Below are 8,994 nucleotides of genomic sequence, written 5' to 3'. Positions count from 1 at the left end.
ACAACTGTGTGCAGCCACTTGACACGTATGCAATGGGTTCACTCCATCAAGCAGGGGGGTGATAGGGAACAGAGTAGTTTGGGGATTACGCTCTCAATAAAAATTAGCTCCTCCTTTAAAACTTTGCATCCTCCAGTTGGATTTTGACACTCATCTTTTGCTCGTTATTCTTTTATAAAAACTTTAAGAAAGGTACAGCGTTTCCCAGTTGCTGCAATCAACAATATTAAGATCTTGGACATAGTCACATAGTAAACCACAAGAAACAGATTTGAAAGTTGTGTGTGTTAGTCGCTCAGTGGTGTCAGACTCTTTGAGACCCCATGGACTATAGCACGCTAGGCTCCTCTGTTCATGGATTCTCCAGACAAGAATACTGGAGTGGGTTGCCATTCCCTTCTCCAGGGCATCTTCCCAATCCAGGGATCGAACCCAGGTCTCCCTCATTGCAGGCAGATTCTTTACCACCTGAACTGCCAGGGAAACTCCATTTGAAAGTTGACCTGTTTTACATATTATTCTTTGTAATTCTGCCAAAAAAAGACAAAGCAAAATAAAAACAAAAAATTAGCTTCTCCTAGTAATGTGACAACATCCCAAGGTGACATGATATTTTTTTGTTTTAATGTTGAAATGAAGAATGTGATTGGCTTCAAACCAGGAAGGCCCAGAATGGCCCAGTCCTGCACTTAACGATTACGATCTCATGGTTGTATAAACAGCATCTTTGTAAAGTGAGGTTATCCAAACTATCTTCTCTTTTAGGACAAGAGATGGCAATGTCTGTCTCTTTTTTTTTTTCCTCTCTCTCTATATTTTTTAACAGTGCAATAAAATTGAACTATTAAATCCTTAAAACTCTTTCTGCAGGAAAATTAAAAGCAAATAAATGACAAGTCTTTGATTTGTTAGACTACTCTTTGAAAGGTTGATTGCTGACTTCAAGGCAAATTCCAGTCCTGGTAGCAGCCCTCCAACCTCAGCTCCAGTTGTAATTTTATTATCAACACTTTCATCCCCTGCTCCATAGTCCCAAAGCCTTAGGGAATTGAAGTTCATTCAAAGGTTGAGTATTCTTGATCTGAGATTGTTAGGAATCACCCTTTGTATTTACTCTAAGACCTGCCTGACTACAGTAGGGAGCGTGAGTGAGCCAATAAAATTGTTTTATATACATTTATAGTTTTAAAAGTTTTTTTTCTTGGTAGAAGTATTTATAGCATTGGTATAAAGTTCATCTTTACAATAATGACTATTTATTATCTACCAGGTATCAGATACTTCCCACTACTTATTGCATTGGACTGAAAAGCCCTGAGCAGTAGGTACACATATCCCTGCTTTTACTGATAAGAATCCATGGCTCTAAATAGTTGAGTAAAATTCCCAATTTGAAGGGTTGGAGTGGGGATTCAACCACAGGCCTCTCTACCCCAAATCCATGTATCATTAAGTTGCCCATATTGTTTCGGTTAGGATGACTTCATGTATTAGTAATGGAAACCCCTGACTTATGCCGGTTTAAATGACAACAAGGAAGTTGAGGACTGCACATGTCAAGAAATGGAAGGATAGGGTGGTTTCAGGTGAGGGGCACTGAAGCTCTGTAGTTACCATAAACAAGTACATCCAGGAGGAAAAAAAAAAAAAACTTCTCTCCTTATCTCTCTTTCTTAGAAGCAGGACAATGATACTGCTCACCAGACCTCTCTTCATATCACAGTGGTGGGAATTCAATGGTCATAAGTCCTTTGCTAAATCAGTCACTGGCAAGGGATGATGTTATCTGTTAGCCTAAGGTAAGTGGCACAGGATAATTGGAAGGACTGGGGCTGGGTGTCAGAAACCTTGGGTTTTAGTCCTAGTTCTGTAATCTACTTGGTTATAGAGACTTGCTAGTTGCTTGGCCTCTCTTAGACCTTACCTCTTCCTTGCTGGTAAATAGGGCTGATGGGTCTTGCCTTACTGATCTCACAGAGTTGTAAACCAGGAAGGAAGTAAAGTCTGTAGAAGTATTTTATGAACTGTGACACATGACGTAAATGCACGTATGGCTTCTATTAACATGATTCAGAGTCTGGTCATAAGATATTTTTTCAGTTATACTCATATGTGGTCCTTGATCGTCATCATGAAGATAGCTTACAATTCCTGGGTGGGGAAGATGCCCTGGAGGAGGGCATGGCAACCCACTCCAGTGTTCTTGCCTGGAGAATCCCATGGACAGAGGATCCTGGTGGGCTACAGTCCATGGGGTGGCAAAGAGTTGAACACAACTGAGCACACACACACAAGACAGTTTAGAATTTTCAATGATTTGTCAAAACTTTACCTCAATTTTACTTTTCTGTTGGAAAATTAGTAGTGCAAAAATAGGGGAGGGAGAAGTGTGAGATTTAGTACTTAGGAAAGACAATTTCCAAGCAACCCTGTATGCTCCTCTAGTATCTGTTTATATATGGGTAGGTTGTTTAGAAATTATTTTTTATACTTATTCAAAAGCAAGTTTCCTAAGACTCTATTAAACAACCTTTCTCATTCCTTCCTTTATACCAATTCAGTAAACGTATGGATTATTACTATGGGGGCAGGGGATGGGATCCACCAATAAAAGAACCAAAAACAGACCCTATCTGAACCTACTAGTGATGACCACTAATTCACCCCTAGTAACCATCTACTATACTGGGGAAGAACTCTAGAGAGCAGACTAGATAGAAAAGCATTAGTCACTCAGTCGTATCCAACTCTTTGTGACTCTGTGGACTGTAGCCCACAAGCTTCTCTGTTCGTGGAATATTCCAGGCAAGAATACTGGAGTGGGTAGCCATTCCCTTCTCCAGGGGGATCTTCCTGACCCAGGGGTCGAACCCAGGTCACCTGCATTGCAGACAGATTCTTTGCCTTCGGAGCCACTAGTGAAGCCCCAGATAGAACATATCCACAAATAGCTGTAACAAAATATAGAAAGATAAGAGGAATTGATGGGTGAAAGTCCTGAGCTGTGAAGAGATAAAGGACTGGAAGAATTCAGAAGGGCTTCCCTGGTGTCTCAGATGGTAAAGAATTCACCTGCAATGCAGGAGACGCAGGTTTGATCCTTGGGTCAGGAAGAGCTTCTGGAGAAGGAAATGGCAACCCGCTCCAGTATCTTTGCCTGGAGAATCCCTTGGACAGAGGAGCCTGGTGGGCTGCAAAAGAGTCTCAAAAGAGTCAGACATGACTTAGTGACTAAACAACAACAACCACAAACATAAGTAAATGTACTCCTGAATTCTGTGAGCCACTCCAACAAATTAATTGAACCCAAGGAGAGGGCCATGGGACCCTCCCATTTATAGGTAAATTGGACAGAAGTTGTGGGTAACCTGAGGAACTCCTGCTTCCAGCTGACATCTGAAATGGGAGAGCAGTCTTGTGGGACGGAGACCTTACCCTGTAAAACCTGGCACTATTTCCAAGTAGGTAGTGTCCGAACTTGGAGAAGGCAATGGCACCCCACTCCAGTACTCTTGCCTGGAAAATCCCATGGACAGAGGAGCCTGGTAGGCTGCAGTCCACGAGGTAGCTAGGAGTCGGACACGACTGAGCGACTTCCCTTTCACTTTTTCACTTTGACGCATTGGAGAAGGAAATGGCAACCCACTCCAGTATTCTTGCCTGGAGAATCCCAGGGACGGGGGAGCCTGGTAGGCTGCTGTCTCTGGGGTCGCACGGACACGACTGAAGCGACTTGGCAGCAGCAGCAGCAGTGTCCGAACTGAAGGACAATGTAGGACACCCAGCTAGTGTTGTGGAAAATTCCTCGGTGTGGGGAAAGCTCCTCCACACATTTGGTGACCAGAAGGGTCAGAAGTGAAGTATTCTGTGTGAGAGTAAAGGAGACACAGGGGGTGGGGAGGGGTCAAGTCTGTAGGTTTTTTTTAACTCAGGGAGCAGTGGCGAGTCAGTGGAAGCTGTGGAGCAATCGACTGAGTGCCTTCATCGTATCTGTGCTTTATGAGGATTAAGGGGCAGCTTCTGGGAAGCTAGATAGGAGGGGAGAAAATGAAGGCTGAGAGACAAATCTCAGAGTTTGTAAATTAGAGGCCATGAGAATCTGAACCAGATTATGGGCAGTGGTACGGAGATCAGCCAATGGGTACTTTGGACTGAGAAAGCAGAGATCTTGGTAATTGATATAAAGGCCAGTTGGGAAACGGGGAGCCAGGAGTTTTTCATTGGTTTTGTTCATTCGTTTGTTTTGTGTTTTGGTCTTGCCTTGCAGCTTGTGGGGTCTTAGTTCTCTGACTGGGGGTCGAACCCATGCTCCCTGCAGTGGAAGCTCTGAGTCCTGACCACTGGGCCTCCAGGGAAGTCCCAGGAGGCTTTCATTTGCAAATGACAAGAGATCAAGGCAAACGTCTAAATAAAGAAGCAAATTTACCTGCTCCCTTAATTGAAAAGTCCTGAAATAGGTGTCGCTCAGGAGATGTTGGACCCCAGAGCTCAGATGATATCATCGGGGCTTGGGCTTCTCTACCAGTTAGTTCTTCTGTGATGGTTGCTAAGGCAGCCTTCAGAAGCTACTAATTTACATTTTCAGAGGATTAAATCCAGTGGATGAGAGAGCTTGACTCCTCATCGATTCCAACAAACATCCCAGGTCTGCTTTCCATTGCACATTCCTGAAGCAATCCCTCTGGCTGCAAGAGATTATGCTGACTGGCTTAGACTTATATATGTGGTCTTTTATTTTCTATTATAATTTTGATGATTTGTCCACAAAGGCAACCTAACTCTAAGCCACTAGGAGACATAGCCCTGTGACCAAAATCAGATCTCGTTCTGAGGAATTCTAACCAGAAGACACTATTTCAGAACAGTGAAGGCTGCTTCTCATTCCATTTCATCAACTGCAACTACTTTTTGAGGCAGGTTTCTTGAGGACCTGGCACATATCTGAACTTATAAAATGGATAAAGCCTAGACCATTTCTAGGGCAGTCTTCACAGTGGCCAGTTCAGATGCTGCATAAGTGCCTGGAAGATTTCACCTCTGCAAAACAGGTGAGCATTGTCTGAGAGGGCTCAACAAAGGAGTGACTATTGACCTAAGTGTTGAAGCAAGTATAAGCTTTGCTTCAGTACCATCTAGACAGGACCTTGAATACCAACCAGATGTTGACAAACCATCTGAATTCTATTTGAAATGGGGTGATGGCTCTAAAAATATCAGCCTGAGCCATCCACCTGTTCTGAGCAGTCTTCTCTTTACATAGGATGTGTGGTGTCTAAACCATGTTTTTAAATGAAACTTTTACAAAGTGTTTAATTACACTAGGAAAGCTAACCCTTTTCAGAGAACCCAGTGGAAATTCCTTTGGTGAAGAAAAGAATCATTCTGTAAATTGAGTCTGTCCATCTGAAAGTGCCCCTCTTTTCCCTTAATTTGATGGGTACACATCCATTTTCACATACTGGATCTGTTGTAAAGCCAGATACGTGCACCTGAACTTCATTAAGGAAAAATGTTAAACTCCATTGGAAATCAGTTTTTTTTTGAAGGAGGAAAAACATCAATTTGAAAAGTGTCAAAGGCATGGATGCAGCCTGAATCAGGTTTTTGCCCTCAGTCACACTGACGCTAACACATTTTCAAGCATAATGGCTGAGCTGCTTTTTGAACTTTCCAGAATGATCTTCACCCCACTAATGCAAATAGCTCTAACATCTAGTTTAGAATGAGATCAAAAGGATGAAAATTAGCAAATGCAATCTGGGTGGAACAGTTGAATTTTGATTCTGCAGAGCAGACCAGAGCACTCGTCTAGCGTGAGCTGGCCATCCGGCGGGCAGTCAAGGGACACTGCCATCCCCAGCCCTCCGCACTGAGGGCCACAGCTGCAGTATGGCAGCTGGCCTTGCAAAGCCCAGCTTTAATGATGGTCTTGGCCCTTATTAAGCTCCTAAGAGTCATCCTGAAGCAAGCCATGGGCTAACAGCAATACCAAGAGGAGATTCAGGTTGGGAGAGAATCGCTTTTACCTTAAGCATGCATCTTTCTTCTTCTTCTCTTTTTTTTTAAGGTTTTCTTTTTATTTATTTATTACTTATTTAGCTGCGTCAGATCCCAGTTGCAGCCTTCTCGATCTTTCACTGTGGCATACAGGCTCTCTAGTTCCGACCGTCCCTCCCTTTCCTGAGTGCTCAGTTGTGTCTGACTCTTTTCGACCCACGGACTGTAGACCACCAGGCTCCTCTGTCCATGGGACTCTCCAGGCAAGAATACTGGAGTGGGTTGCCATTTTCTTTAAGGGATCTTCCCGACCCAGGGATCCAACACATGTCTCCCATGTTGGCAGGTAAGTTCTTTACCACTGCACCACCTGGGAATCCCCTAGTTGCAGTACTGGGCCCAGTTGCTCTGTGGCATGTGGGGTGGTAGTTCACAGATCTGCATCCCCTGCAGTGGCAAGGTGGATGCTTAACCACTGGACCATCAGGGAAGTCCCAGTTATGCAGCTTTCTAACCAGGGACTGGATGCCTGGAGGCAGCTGGAGGGGAAAGAAGATAATGTGAGATATCTATATCCCCTTCTTCTGAGTGCTCCCCACCACCACCTGCCCACCCCAGAAATAAAAGGAAAGGCCAGCGAAGGGCACTTGCACTTGGTGATCTGCACCTAGCAAAGTCCCGACACAGTATAGACTCAGTGGTGACAATCTGTTGAATAAAAGAGCGGATGAATGGGTGATTGGATGAATGAATAGTAGACTAAGAGAAGTGACTTTTCTGGGAGGGGCTACACTTCAGCTTTCCTTACGAACCAGGATGCAGATTGTCTTCTTGGTTACTGATTGGCTGGAGACAAGGAGTTATGCAGAAAAGGAACTCATCTTGAATCTTTATAGAGTCTAGACAACTCCTTTCCAAACTTATTTGGGAATGTTTCAAACTCTTTTCCCACAGGGGGGAAAAAAAAAAATTCTAGGAGAATTAGAAGCCAAACCCGAGAAACAAAACAAAACAGCCCAGCCCTCTGTTGAATATATAGCACTTGAAAAAAATTTAAAGTTAGGGAAATTGTCAGTGATTTAGCAATAGAAGACTAGAGAAATTAAGGCCTGATACCAAAATGACTTTCCTTCCCTGCATGACCTCTCTCCCTCTCTGCCATCTGTGTCTATACTTGTTAAAGGTGAGGCTTTGAAGGATGTTAGATGTTGGAGGAAAACTCAACAGCTTGGAATACTCAGGCTGATATCAGACCTCCATGAATCCACGAATGGGTGATCAAGTGGTAACCAGAATGAAGCCTTCTCTTCTTTTCCCATCACCAAATTTATTTTTGTAGAAGTTCAGGCTTGTAGCTTCTAGGCTGAACATCAGGAGTCAAAAAATTCTGAAGAAAGGAAAAATAGGAGGAAAAAGACAGTGAATGAGTCCAACCCATAGTGAAAGACCTCAATTGAAAGCATGGGAAAGAACATTCCAGAGCAATTCTTGGTTACCCAACCAAGAGCTGGGTGTGTGTGAGAGATTGTGATTGAAATTGAAAAAGAATTTCTGAAGATCTCATCCAGTCTGCTTCAGATAGATTCCATTCCCATTGTTTTGGGAATGGGTGACTCAGTGATCACATCCAAGGGGCCTCTCTGTCTTTGCTCTGAAAGCTTGTTTGCTTTCAGTTCAGTCGCTCAGTCGTGTCCAGCTCTTTGTGACTCCATGAATCGCGGCATGCCAGGCCTCCCTGTCCATCACCAACTCCCAGAGTTCACTCAAACTCATGTCCATTGAGTTGGTGATGCCATCCAGCCATCTCATCCTCTGTTCTCCCCTTCTCCTGCTCCCAATCCCTCCCAGCATCAGAGTCTTTTTCAATGAGTCAACTCTTCCCATGAGGTGGCCAAAGTACTGGAGTTTCAGCTTTAGCATCATTCCTTCCAAAGAACACCCAGGGCTGATCTCCTTTAGAATGGACTGGTTGGATCTCCTTGCAGTCCACGGGACTCTCAAGAGTCTTCTCCAACACCACAGTTCAAAAGCATCAATTCTTCAGTGCTCAGCTTTCTTCACAGTCCAACTCTCACATCCATACATGACCACTGGAAAAACCATAGCCTTGACTAGACAGACCTTTGTTGGCAAAGTAATGTCTCTGCTTTTGAATATGCTATCTAGGTTGGTCATAACTTTCCTTCCAAGGAGTAAGCATCTTTTAATTTCATGGCTGCAGTCATCATCTGCAGTGATTTTGGAGCCCCCCAAAATAAAGTCTGACACTGTTTCCACTGTTTCCCCATCTATTTCCCATGAAGTGATGGGACCAGAGGCCATGATCTTCATTTTCTGAATATTGAGCTTTAAGCCAACTTTTTCACTCTCAACTTTCATGAAGAGGCTTTTTAGTTCCTCTTCACTATGCCATAAGGGTGGTGTCATCTGCATATCTGAGGTTATTGATATTTCTCCCGGCAATCTTGATTCCGGCTTGTGCTTCTTCCAGTCCAGCGTTTCTCATTATGTACTCTGCATATAAGTTAAATAAGCAGGATGACAATATACAGCCTTGACATACTCCTTTTCCTATTTGGAACCAGTCTGTTGTTCCATGTCCAGTTCTAACTGTTGCTTCCTGACCTGCATATAGGTTTCTCAAGAGGCAGGTCAGGTGGTCTGGTATTCCCATCTCTTTCAGAATTTTCCACAGTTTATTGTGATCCATACAGTCAAAGGTTTTGGCATAGTCAATAAAGCAGAAATAGATGTTTTTCTGGAACTGTCTTGCTTTTTCCATGATCCAGCGGATGTTGGCAATTTAATCTCTGGTTCTTCTGCCTTTTCTAAAACCAGTTTGAACATCAGGAAGTTCACAGTTCATGTATTGCTGAAGCCTGGCTTGGAGAATTTTGAGCATTCATTTACTAGCGTGTGAGATGAGTGCAATTGTGGGGTAGTTTGAGCATTCTTTGGCATTGCCTTTCTTTGGGATTGGAATGAAAACTGACCTTT

Source organism: Bos indicus x Bos taurus, chromosome 29 (genome assembly GCF_003369695.1).
Source record: "Bos indicus x Bos taurus breed Angus x Brahman F1 hybrid chromosome 29, Bos_hybrid_MaternalHap_v2.0, whole genome shotgun sequence".
NCBI classification, from domain to species: domain Eukaryota; kingdom Metazoa; phylum Chordata; class Mammalia; order Artiodactyla; family Bovidae; genus Bos; species Bos indicus x Bos taurus.
The sequence above is the reverse complement of the archived record's forward strand: the minus strand, read 5'-3'. Positions refer to the sequence as shown.